The following is an 18946-nucleotide window of genomic DNA, read 5'->3' as shown; positions in this document are numbered from 1 at the left end:
ATTGTTGAAGAGATGCATGTTTAGTGTTGTTTTAACGTTGGATATGAAAGGAAATTAGACAATAATATCCAAAATGATTCCGTTTCATGATTGCTAAATTAGTGTTGATCAACATTTACGATTGGCATACTATTGTTTGTAATTTAGCCGTTGAAATACAGGTGCTAACCCAACATGTTAGAATTGCCAGTGAAGAAAAGTAAAGTTACCTTCAGGCTTTAGGAACCTCTTTTGCCAATGCTAAGAACTGCTTCAATTTTAGAAAAAGAAACTTCTGATTATCTTTGACACGTTTTAAAGGATTAGGAAAAAGATGAAAAGCAGCTTACGGCCATACCTCTCTGGTTCCGCCCGATCTCGTCTGATCTCGGAAGCTAAGCAGAGCAGGGCCTGGTTAGTACCTGGATGGAAGACCGCCTGGGAATCCCAGGTGCCGTAAGCTTTTTCACTTCTCTCTCTGAAAGCCGCCCAGCGCCGTAGATTGTACACCTACACAATTGTAAAAAAAATGTCACATTGTAGAAGAGATGCAATAGGAAGAAGATGAAAGGTGGCTTACGTCCATACCATCGTCAGGCCATTTGAGGTGGCGGGGACTGCAATGGCCATTCACCGATTGGCTGGGACCCCTGGGCGGGTCTTCTCTAGTCCATCCAATTTTCGGCATGGGATGTCACAGCCTTCTTTGCATACCCTTATTTAACCCACACAAAGATGCCAACGGCAGGCGTGTCATAATTCATTGACGCATTATAAAGGATTAGGAAAAAGATAAAAAGCAGCTTACGGCCATACCTCTCTGGTTCCGCCCGATCTCGTCTGATCTCGGAAGCTAAGCAGAGCAGGGCCTGGTTAGTACCTGGATGGAAGACCGCCTGGGAATCCCAGGTGCCGTAAGCTTTTTCACTTCTCTCTCCGAAAGCCGCCGAGCGCCGCAGATTGTACACCTACAAATTACAAAAAGAATATCACATTGTTGAAGAGATGCATGTTTAGTGTTGTTTTAACGTTGGATATGAAAGGAAATTAGACAATATTATCCAAAATGATTCCGTTTCATGATTGCTAAATTAGTGTTGATCAACATTTACGATTGGCATACTATTGTTTGTAATTTAGCCGTTGAAATACAGGTGCTAACCCAACATGTTAGAATTGCCAGTGAAGAAAAGTAAAGTTACCTTCAGGCTTTAGGAACCTCTTTTGCCAATGCTAAGAACTGCTTCAATTTTAGAAAAAGAAACTTCTGATTATCTTTGACACGTTTTAAAGGATTAGGAAAAAGATGAAAAGCAGCTTACGGCCATACCTCTCTGGTTCCGCCCGATCTCGTCTGATCTCGGAAGCTAAGCAGAGCAGGGCCTGGTTAGTACCTGGATGGAAGACCGCCTGGGAATCCCAGGTGCCGTAAGCTTTTTCACTTCTCTCTCTGAAAGCCGCCCAGCGCCGTAGATTGTACACCTACACAATTGTAAAAAAAATGTCACATTGTAGAAGAGATGCAATAGGAAGAAGATGAAAGGTGGCTTACGTCCATACCATCGTCAGGCCATTTGAGGTGGCGGGGACTGCAATGGCCATTCACCGATTGGCTGGGACCCCTGGGCGGGTCTTCTCTAGTCCATCCAATTTTCGGCATGGGATGTCACAGCCTTCTTTGCATACCCTTATTTAACCCACACAAAGATGCCAACGGCAGGCGTGTCATAATTCATTGACGCATTATAAAGGATTAGGAAAAAGATAAAAAGCAGCTTACGGCCATACCTCTCTGGTTCCGCCCGATCTCGTCTGATCTCGGAAGCTAAGCAGAGCAGGGCCTGGTTAGTACCTGGATGGAAGACCGCCTGGGAATCCCAGGTGCCGTAAGCTTTTTCACTTCTCTCTCCGAAAGCCGCCGAGCGCCGCAGATTGTACACCTACAAATTACAAAAAGAATATCACATTGTTGAAGAGATGCATGTTTAGTGTTGTTTTAACGTTGGATATGAAAGGAAATTAGACAATATTATCCAAAATGATTCCGTTTCATGATTGCTAAATTAGTGTTGATCAACATTTACGATTGGCATACTATTGTTTGTAATTTAGCCGTTGAAATACAGGTGCTAACCCAACATGTTAGAATTGCCAGTGAAGAAAAGTAAAGTTACCTTCAGGCTTTAGGAACCTCTTTTGCCAATGCTAAGAACTGCTTCAATTTTAGAAAAAGAAACTTCTGATTATCTTTGACACGTTTTAAAGGATTAGGAAAAAGATGAAAAGCAGCTTACGGCCATACCTCTCTGGTTCCGCCCGATCTCGTCTGATCTCGGAAGCTAAGCAGAGCAGGGCCTGGTTAGTACCTGGATGGAAGACCGCCTGGGAATCCCAGGTGCCGTAAGCTTTTTCACTTCTCTCTCTGAAAGCCGCCCAGCGCCGTAGATTGTACACCTACACAATTGTAAAAAAAATGTCACATTGTAGAAGAGATGCAATAGGAAGAAGATGAAAGGTGGCTTACGTCCATACCATCGTCAGGCCATTTGAGGTGGCGGGGACTGCAATGGCCATTCACCGATTGGCTGGGACCCCTGGGCGGGTCTTCTCTAGTCCATCCAATTTTCGGCATGGGATGTCACAGCCTTCTTTGCATACCCTTATTTAACCCACACAAAGATGCCAACGGCAGGCGTGTCATAATTCATTGACGCATTATAAAGGATTAGGAAAAAGATAAAAAGCAGCTTACGGCCATACCTCTCTGGTTCCGCCCGATCTCGTCTGATCTCGGAAGCTAAGCAGAGCAGGGCCTGGTTAGTACCTGGATGGAAGACCGCCTGGGAATCCCAGGTGCCGTAAGCTTTTTCACTTCTCTCTCCGAAAGCCGCCGAGCGCCGCAGATTGTACACCTACAAATTACAAAAAGAATATCACATTGTTGAAGAGATGCATGTTTAGTGTTGTTTTAACGTTGGATATGAAAGGAAATTAGACAATATTATCCAAAATGATTCCGTTTCATGATTGCTAAATTAGTGTTGATCAACATTTACGATTGGCATACTATTGTTTGTAATTTAGCCGTTGAAATACAGGTGCTAACCCAACATGTTAGAATTGCCAGTGAAGAAAAGTAAAGTTACCTTCAGGCTTTAGGAACCTCTTTTGCCAATGCTAAGAACTGCTTCAATTTTAGAAAAAGAAACTTCTGATTATCTTTGACACGTTTTAAAGGATTAGGAAAAAGATGAAAAGCAGCTTACGGCCATACCTCTCTGGTTCCGCCCGATCTCGTCTGATCTCGGAAGCTAAGCAGAGCAGGGCCTGGTTAGTACCTGGATGGAAGACCGCCTGGGAATCCCAGGTGCCGTAAGCTTTTTCACTTCTCTCTCTGAAAGCCGCCCAGCGCCGTAGATTGTACACCTACACAATTGTAAAAAAAATGTCACATTGTAGAAGAGATGCAATAGGAAGAAGATGAAAGGTGGCTTACGTCCATACCATCGTCAGGCCATTTGAGGTGGCGGGGACTGCAATGGCCATTCACCGATTGGCTGGGACCCCTGGGCGGGTCTTCTCTAGTCCATCCAATTTTCGGCATGGGATGTCACAGCCTTCTTTGCATACCCTTATTTAACCCACACAAAGATGCCAACGGCAGGCGTGTCATAATTCATTGACGCATTAGAAAGGATTAGGAAAAAGATAAAAAGCAGCTTACGGCCATACCTCTCTGGTTCCGCCCGATCTCGTCTGATCTCGGAAGCTAAGCAGAGCAGGGCCTGGTTAGTACCTGGATGGAAGACCGCCTGGGAATCCCAGGTGCCGTAAGCTTTTTCACTTCTCTCTCCGAAAGCCGCCGAGCGCCGCAGATTGTACACCTACAAATTACAAAAAGAATAGCACATTGTTGAAGAGATGCATGTTTAGTGTTGTTTTAACGTTGGATATGAAAGGAAATTAGACAATAATATCCAAAATGATTCCGTTTCATGATTGCTAAATTAGTGTTGATCAACATTTACGATTGGCATACTATTGTTTGTAATTTAGCCGTTGAAATACAGGTGCTAACCCAACATGTTAGAATTGCCAGTGAAGAAAAGTAAAGTTACCTTCAGGCTTTAGGAACCTCTTTTGCCAATGCTAAGAACTGCTTCAATTTTAGAAAAAGAAACTTCTGATTATCTTTGACACGTTTTAAAGGATTAGGAAAAAGATGAAAAGCAGCTTACGGCCATACCTCTCTGGTTCCGCCCGATCTCGTCTGATCTCGGAAGCTAAGCAGAGCAGGGCCTGGTTAGTACCTGGATGGAAGACCGCCTGGGAATCCCAGGTGCCGTAAGCTTTTTCACTTCTCTCTCTGAAAGCCGCCCAGCGCCGTAGATTGTACACCTACACAATTGTAAAAAAAATGTCACATTGTAGAAGAGATGCAATAGGAAGAAGATGAAAGGTGGCTTACGTCCATACCATCGTCAGGCCATTTGAGGTGGCGGGGACTGCAATGGCCATTCACCGATTGGCTGGGACCCCTGGGCGGGTCTTCTCTAGTCCATCCAATTTTCGGCATGGGATGTCACAGCCTTCTTTGCATACCCTTATTTAACCCACACAAAGATGCCAACGGCAGGCGTGTCATAATTCATTGACGCATTAGAAAGGATTAGGAAAAAGATAAAAAGCAGCTTACGGCCATACCTCTCTGGTTCCGCCCGATCTCGTCTGATCTCGGAAGCTAAGCAGAGCAGGGCCTGGTTAGTACCTGGATGGAAGACCGCCTGGGAATCCCAGGTGCCGTAAGCTTTTTCACTTCTCTCTCCGAAAGCCGCCGAGCGCCGCAGATTGTACACCTACAAATTACAAAAAGAATAGCACATTGTTGAAGAGATGCATGTTTAGTGTTGTTTTAACGTTGGATATGAAAGGAAATTAGACAATAATATCCAAAATGATTCCGTTTCATGATTGCTAAATTAGTGTTGATCAACATTTACGATTGGCATACTATTGTTTGTAATTTAGCCGTTGAAATACAGGTGCTAACCCAACATGTTAGAATTGCCAGTGAAGAAAAGTAAAGTTACCTTCAGGCTTTAGGAACCTCTTTTGCCAATGCTAAGAACTGCTTCAATTTTAGAAAAAGAAACTTCTGATTATCTTTGACACGTTTTAAAGGATTAGGAAAAAGATGAAAAGCAGCTTACGGCCATACCTCTCTGGTTCCGCCCGATCTCGTCTGATCTCGGAAGCTAAGCAGAGCAGGGCCTGGTTAGTACCTGGATGGAAGACCGCCTGGGAATCCCAGGTGCCGTAAGCTTTTTCACTTCTCTCTCTGAAAGCCGCCCAGCGCCGTAGATTGTACACCTACACAATTGTAAAAAAAATGTCACATTGTAGAAGAGATGCAATAGGAAGAAGATGAAAGGTGGCTTACGTCCATACCATCGTCAGGCCATTTGAGGTGGCGGGGACTGCAATGGCCATTCACCGATTGGCTGGGACCCCTGGGCGGGTCTTCTCTAGTCCATCCAATTTTCGGCATGGGATGTCACAGCCTTCTTTGCATACCCTTATTTAACCCACACAAAGATGCCAACGGCAGGCGTGTCATAATTCATTGACGCATTAGAAAGGATTAGGAAAAAGATAAAAAGCAGCTTACGGCCATACCTCTCTGGTTCCGCCCGATCTCGTCTGATCTCGGAAGCTAAGCAGAGCAGGGCCTGGTTAGTACCTGGATGGAAGACCGCCTGGGAATCCCAGGTGCCGTAAGCTTTTTCACTTCTCTCTCCGAAAGCCGCCGAGCGCCGCAGATTGTACACCTACAAATTACAAAAAGAATAGCACATTGTTGAAGAGATGCATGTTTAGTGTTGTTTTAACGTTGGATATGAAAGGAAATTAGACAATAATATCCAAAATGATTCCGTTTCATGATTGCTAAATTAGTGTTGATCAACATTTACGATTGGCATACTATTGTTTGTAATTTAGCCGTTGAAATACAGGTGCTAACCCAACATGTTAGAATTGCCAGTGAAGAAAAGTAAAGTTACCTTCAGGCTTTAGGAACCTCTTTTGCCAATGCTAAGAACTGCTTCAATTTTAGAAAAAGAAACTTCTGATTATCTTTGACACGTTTTAAAGGATTAGGAAAAAGATGAAAAGCAGCTTACGGCCATACCTCTCTGGTTCCGCCCGATCTCGTCTGATCTCGGAAGCTAAGCAGAGCAGGGCCTGGTTAGTACCTGGATGGAAGACCGCCTGGGAATCCCAGGTGCCGTAAGCTTTTTCACTTCTCTCTCTGAAAGCCGCCCAGCGCCGTAGATTGTACACCTACACAATTGTAAAAAAAATGTCACATTGTAGAAGAGATGCAATAGGAAGAAGATGAAAGGTGGCTTACGTCCATACCATCGTCAGGCCATTTGAGGTGGCGGGGACTGCAATGGCCATTCACCGATTGGCTGGGACCCCTGGGCGGGTCTTCTCTAGTCCATCCAATTTTCGGCATGGGATGTCACAGCCTTCTTTGCATACCCTTATTTAACCCACACAAAGATGCCAACGGCAGGCGTGTCATAATTCATTGACGCATTAGAAAGGATTAGGAAAAAGATAAAAAGCAGCTTACGGCCATACCTCTCTGGTTCCGCCCGATCTCGTCTGATCTCGGAAGCTAAGCAGAGCAGGGCCTGGTTAGTACCTGGATGGAAGACCGCCTGGGAATCCCAGGTGCCGTAAGCTTTTTCACTTCTCTCTCCGAAAGCCGCCGAGCGCCGCAGATTGTACACCTACAAATTACAAAAAGAATAGCACATTGTTGAAGAGATGCATGTTTAGTGTTGTTTTAACGTTGGATATGAAAGGAAATTAGACAATAATATCCAAAATGATTCCGTTTCATGATTGCTAAATTAGTGTTGATCAACATTTACGATTGGCATACTATTGTTTGTAATTTAGCCGTTGAAATACAGGTGCTAACCCAACATGTTAGAATTGCCAGTGAAGAAAAGTAAAGTTACCTTCAGGCTTTAGGAACCTCTTTTGCCAATGCTAAGAACTGCTTCAATTTTAGAAAAAGAAACTTCTGATTATCTTTGACACGTTTTAAAGGATTAGGAAAAAGATGAAAAGCAGCTTACGGCCATACCTCTCTGGTTCCGCCCGATCTCGTCTGATCTCGGAAGCTAAGCAGAGCAGGGCCTGGTTAGTACCTGGATGGAAGACCGCCTGGGAATCCCAGGTGCCGTAAGCTTTTTCACTTCTCTCTCTGAAAGCCGCCCAGCGCCGTAGATTGTACACCTACACAATTGTAAAAAAAATGTCACATTGTAGAAGAGATGCAATAGGAAGAAGATGAAAGGTGGCTTACGTCCATACCATCGTCAGGCCATTTGAGGTGGCGGGGACTGCAATGGCCATTCACCGATTGGCTGGGACCCCTGGGCGGGTCTTCTCTAGTCCATCCAATTTTCGGCATGGGATGTCACAGCCTTCTTTGCATACCCTTATTTAACCCACACAAAGATGCCAACGGCAGGCGTGTCATAATTCATTGACGCATTAGAAAGGATTAGGAAAAAGATAAAAAGCAGCTTACGGCCATACCTCTCTGGTTCCGCCCGATCTCGTCTGATCTCGGAAGCTAAGCAGAGCAGGGCCTGGTTAGTACCTGGATGGAAGACCGCCTGGGAATCCCAGGTGCCGTAAGCTTTTTCACTTCTCTCTCCGAAAGCCGCCGAGCGCCGCAGATTGTACACCTACAAATTACAAAAAGAATAGCACATTGTTGAAGAGATGCATGTTTAGTGTTGTTTTAACGTTGGATATGAAAGGAAATTAGACAATAATATCCAAAATGATTCCGTTTCATGATTGCTAAATTAGTGTTGATCAACATTTACGATTGGCATACTATTGTTTGTAATTTAGCCGTTGAAATACAGGTGCTAACCCAACATGTTAGAATTGCCAGTGAAGAAAAGTAAAGTTACCTTCAGGCTTTAGGAACCTCTTTTGCCAATGCTAAGAACTGCTTCAATTTTAGAAAAAGAAACTTCTGATTATCTTTGACACGTTTTAAAGGATTAGGAAAAAGATGAAAAGCAGCTTACGGCCATACCTCTCTGGTTCCGCCCGATCTCGTCTGATCTCGGAAGCTAAGCAGAGCAGGGCCTGGTTAGTACCTGGATGGAAGACCGCCTGGGAATCCCAGGTGCCGTAAGCTTTTTCACTTCTCTCTCTGAAAGCCGCCCAGCGCCGTAGATTGTACACCTACACAATTGTAAAAAAAATGTCACATTGTAGAAGAGATGCAATAGGAAGAAGATGAAAGGTGGCTTACGTCCATACCATCGTCAGGCCATTTGAGGTGGCGGGGACTGCAATGGCCATTCACCGATTGGCTGGGACCCCTGGGCGGGTCTTCTCTAGTCCATCCAATTTTCGGCATGGGATGTCACAGCCTTCTTTGCATACCCTTATTTAACCCACACAAAGATGCCAACGGCAGGCGTGTCATAATTCATTGACGCATTATAAAGGATTAGGAAAAAGATAAAAAGCAGCTTACGGCCATACCTCTCTGGTTCCGCCCGATCTCGTCTGATCTCGGAAGCTAAGCAGAGCAGGGCCTGGTTAGTACCTGGATGGAAGACCGCCTGGGAATCCCAGGTGCCGTAAGCTTTTTCACTTCTCTCTCTGAAAGCCGCCCAGCGCCGTAGATTGTACACCTACACAATTGTAAAAAAAATGTCACATTGTAGAAGAGATGCAATAGGAAGAAGATGAAAGGTGGCTTACGTCCATACCATCGTCAGGCCATTTGAGGTGGCGGGGACTGCAATGGCCATTCACCGATTGGCTGGGACCCCTGGGCGGGTCTTCTCTAGTCCATCCAATTTTCGGCATGGGATGTCACAGCCTTCTTTGCATACCCTTATTTAACCCACACAAAGATGCCAACGGCAGGCGTGTCATAATTCATTGACGCATTAGAAAGGATTAGGAAAAAGATAAAAAGCAGCTTACGGCCATACCTCTCTGGTTCCGCCCGATCTCGTCTGATCTCGGAAGCTAAGCAGAGCAGGGCCTGGTTAGTACCTGGATGGAAGACCGCCTGGGAATCCCAGGTGCCGTAAGCTTTTTCACTTCTCTCTCCGAAAGCCGCCGAGCGCCGCAGATTGTACACCTACAAATTACAAAAAGAATAGCACATTGTTGAAGAGATGCATGTTTAGTGTTGTTTTAACGTTGGATATGAAAGGAAATTAGACAATAATATCCAAAATGATTCCGTTTCATGATTGCTAAATTAGTGTTGATCAACATTTACGATTGGCATACTATTGTTTGTAATTTAGCCGTTGAAATACAGGTGCTAACCCAACATGTTAGAATTGCCAGTGAAGAAAAGTAAAGTTACCTTCAGGCTTTAGGAACCTCTTTTGCCAATGCTAAGAACTGCTTCAATTTTAGAAAAAGAAACTTCTGATTATCTTTGACACGTTTTAAAGGATTAGGAAAAAGATGAAAAGCAGCTTACGGCCATACCTCTCTGGTTCCGCCCGATCTCGTCTGATCTCGGAAGCTAAGCAGAGCAGGGCCTGGTTAGTACCTGGATGGAAGACCGCCTGGGAATCCCAGGTGCCGTAAGCTTTTTCACTTCTCTCTCTGAAAGCCGCCCAGCGCCGTAGATTGTACACCTACACAATTGTAAAAAAAATGTCACATTGTAGAAGAGATGCAATAGGAAGAAGATGAAAGGTGGCTTACGTCCATACCATCGTCAGGCCATTTGAGGTGGCGGGGACTGCAATGGCCATTCACCGATTGGCTGGGACCCCTGGGCGGGTCTTCTCTAGTCCATCCAATTTTCGGCATGGGATGTCACAGCCTTCTTTGCATACCCTTATTTAACCCACACAAAGATGCCAACGGCAGGCGTGTCATAATTCATTGACGCATTATAAAGGATTAGGAAAAAGATAAAAAGCAGCTTACGGCCATACCTCTCTGGTTCCGCCCGATCTCGTCTGATCTCGGAAGCTAAGCAGAGCAGGGCCTGGTTAGTACCTGGATGGAAGACCGCCTGGGAATCCCAGGTGCCGTAAGCTTTTTCACTTCTCTCTCTGAAAGCCGCCCAGCGCCGTAGATTGTACACCTACACAATTGTAAAAAAAATGTCACATTGTAGAAGAGATGCAATAGGAAGAAGATGAAAGGTGGCTTACGTCCATACCATCGTCAGGCCATTTGAGGTGGCGGGGACTGCAATGGCCATTCACCGATTGGCTGGGACCCCTGGGCGGGTCTTCTCTAGTCCATCCAATTTTCGGCATGGGATGTCACAGCCTTCTTTGCATACCCTTATTTAACCCACACAAAGATGCCAACGGCAGGCGTGTCATAATTCATTGACGCATTAGAAAGGATTAGGAAAAAGATAAAAAGCAGCTTACGGCCATACCTCTCTGGTTCCGCCCGATCTCGTCTGATCTCGGAAGCTAAGCAGAGCAGGGCCTGGTTAGTACCTGGATGGAAGACCGCCTGGGAATCCCAGGTGCCGTAAGCTTTTTCACTTCTCTCTCCGAAAGCCGCCGAGCGCCGCAGATTGTACACCTACAAATTACAAAAAGAATATCACATTGTTGAAGAGATGCATGTTTAGTGTTGTTTTAACGTTGGATATGAAAGGAAATTAGACAATAATATCCAAAATGATTCCGTTTCATGATTGCTAAATTAGTGTTGATCAACATTTACGATTGGCATACTATTGTTTGTAATTTAGCCGTTGAAATACAGGTGCTAACCCAACATGTTAGAATTGCCAGTGAAGAAAAGTAAAGTTACCTTCAGGCTTTAGGAACCTCTTTTGCCAATGCTAAGAACTGCTTCAATTTTAGAAAAAGAAACTTCTGATTATCTTTGACACGTTTTAAAGGATTAGGAAAAAGATGAAAAGCAGCTTACGGCCATACCTCTCTGGTTCCGCCCGATCTCGTCTGATCTCGGAAGCTAAGCAGAGCAGGGCCTGGTTAGTACCTGGATGGAAGACCGCCTGGGAATCCCAGGTGCCGTAAGCTTTTTCACTTCTCTCTCTGAAAGCCGCCCAGCGCCGTAGATTGTACACCTACACAATTGTAAAAAAAATGTCACATTGTAGAAGAGATGCAATAGGAAGAAGATGAAAGGTGGCTTACGTCCATACCATCGTCAGGCCATTTGAGGTGGCGGGGACTGCAATGGCCATTCACCGATTGGCTGGGACCCCTGGGCGGGTCTTCTCTAGTCCATCCAATTTTCGGCATGGGATGTCACAGCCTTCTTTGCATACCCTTATTTAACCCACACAAAGATGCCAACGGCAGGCGTGTCATAATTCATTGACGCATTATAAAGGATTAGGAAAAAGATAAAAAGCAGCTTACGGCCATACCTCTCTGGTTCCGCCCGATCTCGTCTGATCTCGGAAGCTAAGCAGAGCAGGGCCTGGTTAGTACCTGGATGGAAGACCGCCTGGGAATCCCAGGTGCCGTAAGCTTTTTCACTTCTCTCTCCGAAAGCCGCCGAGCGCCGCAGATTGTACACCTACAAATTACAAAAAGAATATCACATTGTTGAAGAGATGCATGTTTAGTGTTGTTTTAACGTTGGATATGAAAGGAAATTAGACAATATTATCCAAAATGATTCCGTTTCATGATTGCTAAATTAGTGTTGATCAACATTTACGATTGGCATACTATTGTTTGTAATTTAGCCGTTGAAATACAGGTGCTAACCCAACATGTTAGAATTGCCAGTGAAGAAAAGTAAAGTTACCTTCAGGCTTTAGGAACCTCTTTTGCCAATGCTAAGAACTGCTTCAATTTTAGAAAAAGAAACTTCTGATTATCTTTGACACGTTTTAAAGGATTAGGAAAAAGATGAAAAGCAGCTTACGGCCATACCTCTCTGGTTCCGCCCGATCTCGTCTGATCTCGGAAGCTAAGCAGAGCAGGGCCTGGTTAGTACCTGGATGGAAGACCGCCTGGGAATCCCAGGTGCCGTAAGCTTTTTCACTTCTCTCTCTGAAAGCCGCCCAGCGCCGTAGATTGTACACCTACACAATTGTAAAAAAAATGTCACATTGTAGAAGAGATGCAATAGGAAGAAGATGAAAGGTGGCTTACGTCCATACCATCGTCAGGCCATTTGAGGTGGCGGGGACTGCAATGGCCATTCACCGATTGGCTGGGACCCCTGGGCGGGTCTTCTCTAGTCCATCCAATTTTCGGCATGGGATGTCACAGCCTTCTTTGCATACCCTTATTTAACCCACACAAAGATGCCAACGGCAGGCGTGTCATAATTCATTGACGCATTATAAAGGATTAGGAAAAAGATAAAAAGCAGCTTACGGCCATACCTCTCTGGTTCCGCCCGATCTCGTCTGATCTCGGAAGCTAAGCAGAGCAGGGCCTGGTTAGTACCTGGATGGAAGACCGCCTGGGAATCCCAGGTGCCGTAAGCTTTTTCACTTCTCTCTCCGAAAGCCGCCGAGCGCCGCAGATTGTACACCTACAAATTACAAAAAGAATATCACATTGTTGAAGAGATGCATGTTTAGTGTTGTTTTAACGTTGGATATGAAAGGAAATTAGACAATATTATCCAAAATGATTCCGTTTCATGATTGCTAAATTAGTGTTGATCAACATTTACGATTGGCATACTATTGTTTGTAATTTAGCCGTTGAAATACAGGTGCTAACCCAACATGTTAGAATTGCCAGTGAAGAAAAGTAAAGTTACCTTCAGGCTTTAGGAACCTCTTTTGCCAATGCTAAGAACTGCTTCAATTTTAGAAAAAGAAACTTCTGATTATCTTTGACACGTTTTAAAGGATTAGGAAAAAGATGAAAAGCAGCTTACGGCCATACCTCTCTGGTTCCGCCCGATCTCGTCTGATCTCGGAAGCTAAGCAGAGCAGGGCCTGGTTAGTACCTGGATGGAAGACCGCCTGGGAATCCCAGGTGCCGTAAGCTTTTTCACTTCTCTCTCTGAAAGCCGCCCAGCGCCGTAGATTGTACACCTACACAATTGTAAAAAAAATGTCACATTGTAGAAGAGATGCAATAGGAAGAAGATGAAAGGTGGCTTACGTCCATACCATCGTCAGGCCATTTGAGGTGGCGGGGACTGCAATGGCCATTCACCGATTGGCTGGGACCCCTGGGCGGGTCTTCTCTAGTCCATCCAATTTTCGGCATGGGATGTCACAGCCTTCTTTGCATACCCTTATTTAACCCACACAAAGATGCCAACGGCAGGCGTGTCATAATTCATTGACGCATTATAAAGGATTAGGAAAAAGATAAAAAGCAGCTTACGGCCATACCTCTCTGGTTCCGCCCGATCTCGTCTGATCTCGGAAGCTAAGCAGAGCAGGGCCTGGTTAGTACCTGGATGGAAGACCGCCTGGGAATCCCAGGTGCCGTAAGCTTTTTCACTTCTCTCTCCGAAAGCCGCCGAGCGCCGCAGATTGTACACCTACAAATTACAAAAAGAATAGCACATTGTTGAAGAGATGCATGTTTAGTGTTGTTTTAACGTTGGATATGAAAGGAAATTAGACAATAATATCCAAAATGATTCCGTTTCATGATTGCTAAATTAGTGTTGATCAACATTTACGATTGGCATACTATTGTTTGTAATTTAGCCGTTGAAATACAGGTGCTAACCCAACATGTTAGAATTGCCAGTGAAGAAAAGTAAAGTTACCTTCAGGCTTTAGGAACCTCTTTTGCCAATGCTAAGAACTGCTTCAATTTTAGAAAAAGAAACTTCTGATTATCTTTGACACGTTTTAAAGGATTAGGAAAAAGATGAAAAGCAGCTTACGGCCATACCTCTCTGGTTCCGCCCGATCTCGTCTGATCTCGGAAGCTAAGCAGAGCAGGGCCTGGTTAGTACCTGGATGGAAGACCGCCTGGGAATCCCAGGTGCCGTAAGCTTTTTCACTTCTCTCTCTGAAAGCCGCCCAGCGCCGTAGATTGTACACCTACACAATTGTAAAAAAAATGTCACATTGTAGAAGAGATGCAATAGGAAGAAGATGAAAGGTGGCTTACGTCCATACCATCGTCAGGCCATTTGAGGTGGCGGGGACTGCAATGGCCATTCACCGATTGGCTGGGACCCCTGGGCGGGTCTTCTCTAGTCCATCCAATTTTCGGCATGGGATGTCACAGCCTTCTTTGCATACCCTTATTTAACCCACACAAAGATGCCAACGGCAGGCGTGTCATAATTCATTGACGCATTATAAAGGATTAGGAAAAAGATAAAAAGCAGCTTACGGCCATACCTCTCTGGTTCCGCCCGATCTCGTCTGATCTCGGAAGCTAAGCAGAGCAGGGCCTGGTTAGTACCTGGATGGAAGACCGCCTGGGAATCCCAGGTGCCGTAAGCTTTTTCACTTCTCTCTCCGAAAGCCGCCGAGCGCCGCAGATTGTACACCTACAAATTACAAAAAGAATATCACATTGTTGAAGAGATGCATGTTTAGTGTTGTTTTAACGTTGGATATGAAAGGAAATTAGACAATAATATCCAAAATGATTCCGTTTCATGATTGCTAAATTAGTGTTGATCAACATTTACGATTGGCATACTATTGTTTGTAATTTAGCCGTTGAAATACAGGTGCTAACCCAACATGTTAGAATTGCCAGTGAAGAAAAGTAAAGTTACCTTCAGGCTTTAGGAACCTCTCTTGCCAATGCTAAGAACTGCTTCAATTTTAGAAAAAGAAACTTCTGATTATCTTTGACACGTTTTAAAGGATTAGGAAAAAGATGAAAAGCAGCTTACGGCCATACCTCTCTGGTTCCGCCCGATCTCGTCTGATCTCGGAAGCTAAGCAGAGCAGGGCCTGGTTAGTACCTGGATGGAAGACCGCCTGGGAATCCCAGGTGCCGTAAGCTTTTTCACTTCTCTCTCTGAAAGCCGCCCAGCGCCGTAGATTGTACACCTACACAATTGTAAAAAAAATGTCACATTGTAGAAGAGATGCAATAGGAAGAAGATGAAAGGTGGCTTACGTCCATACCATCGTCAGGCCATTTGAGGTGGCGGGGACTGCAATGGCCATTCACCGATTGGCTGGGACCCCTGGGCGGGTCTTCTCTAGTCCATCCAATTTTCGGCATGGGATGTCACAGCCTTCTTTGCATACCCTTATTTAACCCACACAAAGATGCCAACGGCAGGCGTGTCATAATTCATTGACGCATTAGAAAGGATTAGGAAAAAGATAAAAAGCAGCTTACGGCCATACCTCTCTGGTTCCGCCCGATCTCGTCTGATCTCGGAAGCTAAGCAGAGCAGGGCCTGGTTAGTACCTGGATGGAAGACCGCCTGGGAATCCCAGGTGCCGTAAGCTTTTTCACTTCTCTCTCCGAAAGCCGCCGAGCGCCGCAGATTGTACACCTACAAATTACAAAAAGAATAGCACATTGTTGAAGAGATGCATGTTTAGTGTTGTTTTAACGTTGGATATGAAAGGAAATTAGACAATAATATCCAAAATGATTCCGTTTCATGATTGCTAAATTAGTGTTGATCAACATTTACGATTGGCATACTATTGTTTGTAATTTAGCCGTTGAAATACAGGTGCTAACCCAACATGTTAGAATTGCCAGTGAAGAAAAGTAAAGTTACCTTCAGGCTTTAGGAACCTCTTTTGCCAATGCTAAGAACTGCTTCAATTTTAGAAAAAGAAACTTCTGATTATCTTTGACACGTTTTAAAGGATTAGGAAAAAGATGAAAAGCAGCTTACGGCCATACCTCTCTGGTTCCGCCCGATCTCGTCTGATCTCGGAAGCTAAGCAGAGCAGGGCCTGGTTAGTACCTGGATGGAAGACCGCCTGGGAATCCCAGGTGCCGTAAGCTTTTTCACTTCTCTCTCTGAAAGCCGCCCAGCGCCGTAGATTGTACACCTACACAATTGTAAAAAAAATGTCACATTGTAGAAGAGATGCAATAGGAAGAAGATGAAAGGTGGCTTACGTCCATACCATCGTCAGGCCATTTGAGGTGGCGGGGACTGCAATGGCCATTCACCGATTGGCTGGGACCCCTGGGCGGGTCTTCTCTAGTCCATCCAATTTTCGGCATGGGATGTCACAGCCTTCTTTGCATACCCTTATTTAACCCACACAAAGATGCCAACGGCAGGCGTGTCATAATTCATTGACGCATTATAAAGGATTAGGAAAAAGATAAAAAGCAGCTTACGGCCATACCTCTCTGGTTCCGCCCGATCTCGTCTGATCTCGGAAGCTAAGCAGAGCAGGGCCTGGTTAGTACCTGGATGGAAGACCGCCTGGGAATCCCAGGTGCCGTAAGCTTTTTCACTTCTCTCTCCGAAAGCCGCCGAGCGCCGCAGATTGTACACCTACAAATTACAAAAAGAATATCACATTGTTGAAGAGATGCATGTTTAGTGTTGTTTTAACGTTGGATATGAAAGGAAATTAGACAATATTATCCAAAATGATTCCGTTTCATGATTGCTAAATTAGTGTTGATCAACATTTACGATTGGCATACTATTGTTTGTAATTTAGCCGTTGAAATACAGGTGCTAACCCAACATGTTAGAATTGCCAGTGAAGAAAAGTAAAGTTACCTTCAGGCTTTAGGAACCTCTTTTGCCAATGCTAAGAACTGCTTCAATTTTAGAAAAAGAAACTTCTGATTATCTTTGACACGTTTTAAAGGATTAGGAAAAAGATGAAAAGCAGCTTACGGCCATACCTCTCTGGTTCCGCCCGATCTCGTCTGATCTCGGAAGCTAAGCAGAGCAGGGCCTGGTTAGTACCTGGATGGAAGACCGCCTGGGAATCCCAGGTGCCGTAAGCTTTTTCACTTCTCTCTCTGAAAGCCGCCCAGCGCCGTAGATTGTACACCTACACAATTGTAAAAAAAATGTCACATTGTAGAAGAGATGCAATAGGAAGAAGATGAAAGGTGGCTTACGTCCATACCATCGTCAGGCCATTTGAGGTGGCGGGGACTGCAATGGCCATTCACCGATTGGCTGGGACCCCTGGGCGGGTCTTCTCTAGTCCATCCAATTTTCGGCATGGGATGTCACAGCCTTCTTTGCATACCCTTATTTAACCCACACAAAGATGCCAACGGCAGGCGTGTCATAATTCATTGACGCATTATAAAGGATTAGGAAAAAGATAAAAAGCAGCTTACGGCCATACCTCTCTGGTTCCGCCCGATCTCGTCTGATCTCGGAAGCTAAGCAGAGCAGGGCCTGGTTAGTACCTGGATGGAAGACCGCCTGGGAATCCCAGGTGCCGTAAGCTTTTTCACTTCTCTCTCCGAAAGCCGCCGAGCGCCGCAGATTGTACACCTACAAATTACAAAAAGAATATCACATTGTTGAAGAGATGCATGTTTAGTGTTGTTTTAACGTTGGATATGAAAGGAAATTAGACAATAATATCCAAAATGATTCCGTTTCATGATTGCTAAATTAGTGTTGATCAACATTTACGATTGGCATACTATTGTTTGTAATTTAGCCGTTGAAATACAGGTGCTAACCCAACATGTTAGAATTGCCAGTGAAGAAAAGTAAAGTTACCTTCAGGCTTTAGGAACCTCTTTTGCCAATGCTAAGAACTGCTTCAATTTTAGAAAAAGAAACTTCTGATTATCTTTGACACGTTTTAAAGGATTAGGAAAAAGATGAAAAGCAGCTTACGGCCATACCTCTCTGGTTCCGCCCGATCTCGTCTGATCTCGGAAGCTAAGCAGAGCAGGGCCTGGTTATTACCTGGATGGAAGACCGCCTGGGAATCCCAGGTGCCGTAAGCTTTTTCACTTCTCTCTCTGAAAGCCGCCCAGCGCCGTAGATTGTACACCTACACAATTGTAAAAAAAATGTCACATTGTAGAAGAGATGCAATAGGAAGAAGATGAAAGGTGGCTTACGTCCATACCATCGTCAGGCCATTTGAGGTGGCGGGGACTGCAATGGCCATTCACCGATTGGCTGGGACCCCTGGGCGGGTCTTCTCTAGTCCATCCAATTTTCGGCATGGGATGTCACAGCCTTCTTTGCATACCCTTATTTAACCCACACAAAGATGCCAACGGCAGGCGTGTCATAATTCATTGACGCATTAGAAAGGATTAGGAAAAAGATAAAAAGCAGCTTACGGCCATACCTCTCTGGTTCCGCCCGATCTCGTCTGATCTCGGAAGCTAAGCAGAGCAGGGCCTGGTTAGTACCTGGATGGAAGACCGCCTGGGAATCCCAGGTGCCGTAAGCTTTTTCACTTCTCTCTCCGAAAGCCGCCGAGCGCCGCAGATTGTACACCTACAAATTACAAAAAGAATAGCACATTGTTGAAGAGATGCATGTTTAGTGTTGTTTTAACGTTGGATATGAAAGGAAATTAGACAATAATATCCAAAATGATTCCGTTTCATGATTGCTAAATTAGTGTTGATCAACATTTACGATTGGCATACTATTGTTTGTAATTTAGCCGTTGAAATACAGGTGCTAACCCAACATGTTAGAATTGCCAGTGAAGAAAAGTAAAGTTACCTTCAGGCTTTAGGAACCTCTTTTGCCAATGCTAAGAACTGCTTCAATTTTAGAAAAAGAAACTTCTGATTATCTTTGACACGTTTTAAAGGATTAGGAAAAAGATGAAAAGCAGCTTACGGCCATACCTCTCTGGTTCCGCCCGATCTCGTCTGATCTCGGAAGCTAAGCAGAGCAGGGCCTGGTTAGTACCTGGATGGAAGACCGCCTGGGAATCCCAGGTGCCGTAAGCTTTTTCACTTCTCTCTCTGAAAGCCGCCCAGCGCCGTAGATTGTACACCTACACAATTGTAAAAAAAATGTCACATTGTAGAAGAGATGCAAT

The 18946-nt window shown here is 44.7% G+C and overlaps 39 non-coding genes across 39 annotated transcripts; all 39 read left to right on the top strand.

Moving 5' to 3' along the window:
* Positions 1 to 323: 323 nt before the first annotated feature.
* Positions 324 to 442, top strand: LOC134120035 (5S ribosomal RNA). The gene has a single exon (XR_009951584.1). It is a non-coding gene; the product is annotated as a 5S ribosomal RNA (ribosomal RNA).
* A 339-nt stretch (positions 443 to 781) lies between these two features.
* LOC134120034 (5S ribosomal RNA) lies at positions 782 to 900 on the top strand. The gene has a single exon (XR_009951583.1). It is a non-coding gene; the product is annotated as a 5S ribosomal RNA (ribosomal RNA).
* A 395-nt stretch (positions 901 to 1295) lies between these two features.
* Positions 1296 to 1414, top strand: LOC134120033 (5S ribosomal RNA). Its single transcript, XR_009951582.1, has one exon. It is a non-coding gene; the product is annotated as a 5S ribosomal RNA (ribosomal RNA).
* A 339-nt stretch (positions 1415 to 1753) lies between these two features.
* LOC134120032 (5S ribosomal RNA) lies at positions 1754 to 1872 on the top strand. Its single transcript, XR_009951581.1, has one exon. It is a non-coding gene; the product is annotated as a 5S ribosomal RNA (ribosomal RNA).
* Positions 1873 to 2267: 395 nt separating this feature from the next.
* Positions 2268 to 2386, top strand: LOC134120031 (5S ribosomal RNA). Its single transcript, XR_009951580.1, has one exon. It is a non-coding gene; the product is annotated as a 5S ribosomal RNA (ribosomal RNA).
* Positions 2387 to 2725: 339 nt separating this feature from the next.
* On the top strand, positions 2726 to 2844 carry LOC134120030 (5S ribosomal RNA). Its single transcript, XR_009951579.1, has one exon. It is a non-coding gene; the product is annotated as a 5S ribosomal RNA (ribosomal RNA).
* Positions 2845 to 3239: 395 nt separating this feature from the next.
* On the top strand, positions 3240 to 3358 carry LOC134120029 (5S ribosomal RNA). Its single transcript, XR_009951578.1, has one exon. It is a non-coding gene; the product is annotated as a 5S ribosomal RNA (ribosomal RNA).
* A 339-nt stretch (positions 3359 to 3697) lies between these two features.
* LOC134120028 (5S ribosomal RNA) lies at positions 3698 to 3816 on the top strand. Its single transcript, XR_009951577.1, has one exon. It is a non-coding gene; the product is annotated as a 5S ribosomal RNA (ribosomal RNA).
* Positions 3817 to 4211: 395 nt separating this feature from the next.
* Positions 4212 to 4330, top strand: LOC134120026 (5S ribosomal RNA). Its single transcript, XR_009951575.1, has one exon. It is a non-coding gene; the product is annotated as a 5S ribosomal RNA (ribosomal RNA).
* Positions 4331 to 4669: 339 nt separating this feature from the next.
* On the top strand, positions 4670 to 4788 carry LOC134120025 (5S ribosomal RNA). The gene has a single exon (XR_009951574.1). It is a non-coding gene; the product is annotated as a 5S ribosomal RNA (ribosomal RNA).
* A 395-nt stretch (positions 4789 to 5183) lies between these two features.
* LOC134120024 (5S ribosomal RNA) lies at positions 5184 to 5302 on the top strand. Its single transcript, XR_009951573.1, has one exon. It is a non-coding gene; the product is annotated as a 5S ribosomal RNA (ribosomal RNA).
* Positions 5303 to 5641: 339 nt separating this feature from the next.
* Positions 5642 to 5760, top strand: LOC134120023 (5S ribosomal RNA). The gene has a single exon (XR_009951572.1). It is a non-coding gene; the product is annotated as a 5S ribosomal RNA (ribosomal RNA).
* A 395-nt stretch (positions 5761 to 6155) lies between these two features.
* Positions 6156 to 6274, top strand: LOC134120022 (5S ribosomal RNA). Its single transcript, XR_009951571.1, has one exon. It is a non-coding gene; the product is annotated as a 5S ribosomal RNA (ribosomal RNA).
* A 339-nt stretch (positions 6275 to 6613) lies between these two features.
* Positions 6614 to 6732, top strand: LOC134120021 (5S ribosomal RNA). The gene has a single exon (XR_009951570.1). It is a non-coding gene; the product is annotated as a 5S ribosomal RNA (ribosomal RNA).
* Positions 6733 to 7127: 395 nt separating this feature from the next.
* On the top strand, positions 7128 to 7246 carry LOC134120020 (5S ribosomal RNA). The gene has a single exon (XR_009951569.1). It is a non-coding gene; the product is annotated as a 5S ribosomal RNA (ribosomal RNA).
* Positions 7247 to 7585: 339 nt separating this feature from the next.
* LOC134120019 (5S ribosomal RNA) lies at positions 7586 to 7704 on the top strand. The gene has a single exon (XR_009951568.1). It is a non-coding gene; the product is annotated as a 5S ribosomal RNA (ribosomal RNA).
* A 395-nt stretch (positions 7705 to 8099) lies between these two features.
* On the top strand, positions 8100 to 8218 carry LOC134120018 (5S ribosomal RNA). Its single transcript, XR_009951567.1, has one exon. It is a non-coding gene; the product is annotated as a 5S ribosomal RNA (ribosomal RNA).
* Positions 8219 to 8557: 339 nt separating this feature from the next.
* Positions 8558 to 8676, top strand: LOC134120017 (5S ribosomal RNA). The gene has a single exon (XR_009951566.1). It is a non-coding gene; the product is annotated as a 5S ribosomal RNA (ribosomal RNA).
* Positions 8677 to 9015: 339 nt separating this feature from the next.
* On the top strand, positions 9016 to 9134 carry LOC134120015 (5S ribosomal RNA). Its single transcript, XR_009951564.1, has one exon. It is a non-coding gene; the product is annotated as a 5S ribosomal RNA (ribosomal RNA).
* A 395-nt stretch (positions 9135 to 9529) lies between these two features.
* Positions 9530 to 9648, top strand: LOC134120014 (5S ribosomal RNA). Its single transcript, XR_009951563.1, has one exon. It is a non-coding gene; the product is annotated as a 5S ribosomal RNA (ribosomal RNA).
* A 339-nt stretch (positions 9649 to 9987) lies between these two features.
* On the top strand, positions 9988 to 10106 carry LOC134120013 (5S ribosomal RNA). The gene has a single exon (XR_009951562.1). It is a non-coding gene; the product is annotated as a 5S ribosomal RNA (ribosomal RNA).
* Positions 10107 to 10445: 339 nt separating this feature from the next.
* On the top strand, positions 10446 to 10564 carry LOC134120012 (5S ribosomal RNA). Its single transcript, XR_009951561.1, has one exon. It is a non-coding gene; the product is annotated as a 5S ribosomal RNA (ribosomal RNA).
* A 395-nt stretch (positions 10565 to 10959) lies between these two features.
* On the top strand, positions 10960 to 11078 carry LOC134120011 (5S ribosomal RNA). The gene has a single exon (XR_009951560.1). It is a non-coding gene; the product is annotated as a 5S ribosomal RNA (ribosomal RNA).
* Positions 11079 to 11417: 339 nt separating this feature from the next.
* LOC134120010 (5S ribosomal RNA) lies at positions 11418 to 11536 on the top strand. The gene has a single exon (XR_009951559.1). It is a non-coding gene; the product is annotated as a 5S ribosomal RNA (ribosomal RNA).
* Positions 11537 to 11931: 395 nt separating this feature from the next.
* LOC134120009 (5S ribosomal RNA) lies at positions 11932 to 12050 on the top strand. The gene has a single exon (XR_009951558.1). It is a non-coding gene; the product is annotated as a 5S ribosomal RNA (ribosomal RNA).
* A 339-nt stretch (positions 12051 to 12389) lies between these two features.
* On the top strand, positions 12390 to 12508 carry LOC134120008 (5S ribosomal RNA). The gene has a single exon (XR_009951557.1). It is a non-coding gene; the product is annotated as a 5S ribosomal RNA (ribosomal RNA).
* Positions 12509 to 12903: 395 nt separating this feature from the next.
* Positions 12904 to 13022, top strand: LOC134120007 (5S ribosomal RNA). The gene has a single exon (XR_009951556.1). It is a non-coding gene; the product is annotated as a 5S ribosomal RNA (ribosomal RNA).
* Positions 13023 to 13361: 339 nt separating this feature from the next.
* LOC134120006 (5S ribosomal RNA) lies at positions 13362 to 13480 on the top strand. Its single transcript, XR_009951555.1, has one exon. It is a non-coding gene; the product is annotated as a 5S ribosomal RNA (ribosomal RNA).
* A 395-nt stretch (positions 13481 to 13875) lies between these two features.
* Positions 13876 to 13994, top strand: LOC134120004 (5S ribosomal RNA). The gene has a single exon (XR_009951553.1). It is a non-coding gene; the product is annotated as a 5S ribosomal RNA (ribosomal RNA).
* A 339-nt stretch (positions 13995 to 14333) lies between these two features.
* Positions 14334 to 14452, top strand: LOC134120003 (5S ribosomal RNA). The gene has a single exon (XR_009951552.1). It is a non-coding gene; the product is annotated as a 5S ribosomal RNA (ribosomal RNA).
* Positions 14453 to 14847: 395 nt separating this feature from the next.
* On the top strand, positions 14848 to 14966 carry LOC134120002 (5S ribosomal RNA). The gene has a single exon (XR_009951551.1). It is a non-coding gene; the product is annotated as a 5S ribosomal RNA (ribosomal RNA).
* A 339-nt stretch (positions 14967 to 15305) lies between these two features.
* On the top strand, positions 15306 to 15424 carry LOC134120001 (5S ribosomal RNA). Its single transcript, XR_009951550.1, has one exon. It is a non-coding gene; the product is annotated as a 5S ribosomal RNA (ribosomal RNA).
* A 395-nt stretch (positions 15425 to 15819) lies between these two features.
* On the top strand, positions 15820 to 15938 carry LOC134120000 (5S ribosomal RNA). Its single transcript, XR_009951549.1, has one exon. It is a non-coding gene; the product is annotated as a 5S ribosomal RNA (ribosomal RNA).
* A 339-nt stretch (positions 15939 to 16277) lies between these two features.
* LOC134119999 (5S ribosomal RNA) lies at positions 16278 to 16396 on the top strand. The gene has a single exon (XR_009951548.1). It is a non-coding gene; the product is annotated as a 5S ribosomal RNA (ribosomal RNA).
* Positions 16397 to 16791: 395 nt separating this feature from the next.
* LOC134119998 (5S ribosomal RNA) lies at positions 16792 to 16910 on the top strand. The gene has a single exon (XR_009951547.1). It is a non-coding gene; the product is annotated as a 5S ribosomal RNA (ribosomal RNA).
* Positions 16911 to 17249: 339 nt separating this feature from the next.
* Positions 17250 to 17368, top strand: LOC134119997 (5S ribosomal RNA). The gene has a single exon (XR_009951546.1). It is a non-coding gene; the product is annotated as a 5S ribosomal RNA (ribosomal RNA).
* Positions 17369 to 17763: 395 nt separating this feature from the next.
* LOC134120291 (5S ribosomal RNA) lies at positions 17764 to 17882 on the top strand. The gene has a single exon (XR_009951839.1). It is a non-coding gene; the product is annotated as a 5S ribosomal RNA (ribosomal RNA).
* A 339-nt stretch (positions 17883 to 18221) lies between these two features.
* LOC134119996 (5S ribosomal RNA) lies at positions 18222 to 18340 on the top strand. Its single transcript, XR_009951545.1, has one exon. It is a non-coding gene; the product is annotated as a 5S ribosomal RNA (ribosomal RNA).
* Positions 18341 to 18735: 395 nt separating this feature from the next.
* Positions 18736 to 18854, top strand: LOC134119995 (5S ribosomal RNA). The gene has a single exon (XR_009951544.1). It is a non-coding gene; the product is annotated as a 5S ribosomal RNA (ribosomal RNA).
* Positions 18855 to 18946: the final 92 nt, after the last annotated feature.

This window comes from Pungitius pungitius, unplaced genomic scaffold, assembly GCF_949316345.1.
Source record: "Pungitius pungitius unplaced genomic scaffold, fPunPun2.1 scaffold_26, whole genome shotgun sequence".
Taxonomy (NCBI): Eukaryota; Metazoa; Chordata; class Actinopteri; order Perciformes; family Gasterosteidae; genus Pungitius; species Pungitius pungitius.
Note: the sequence above shows the minus strand (reverse complement) of the source record. Positions and strands in the feature narration are given on the sequence as shown.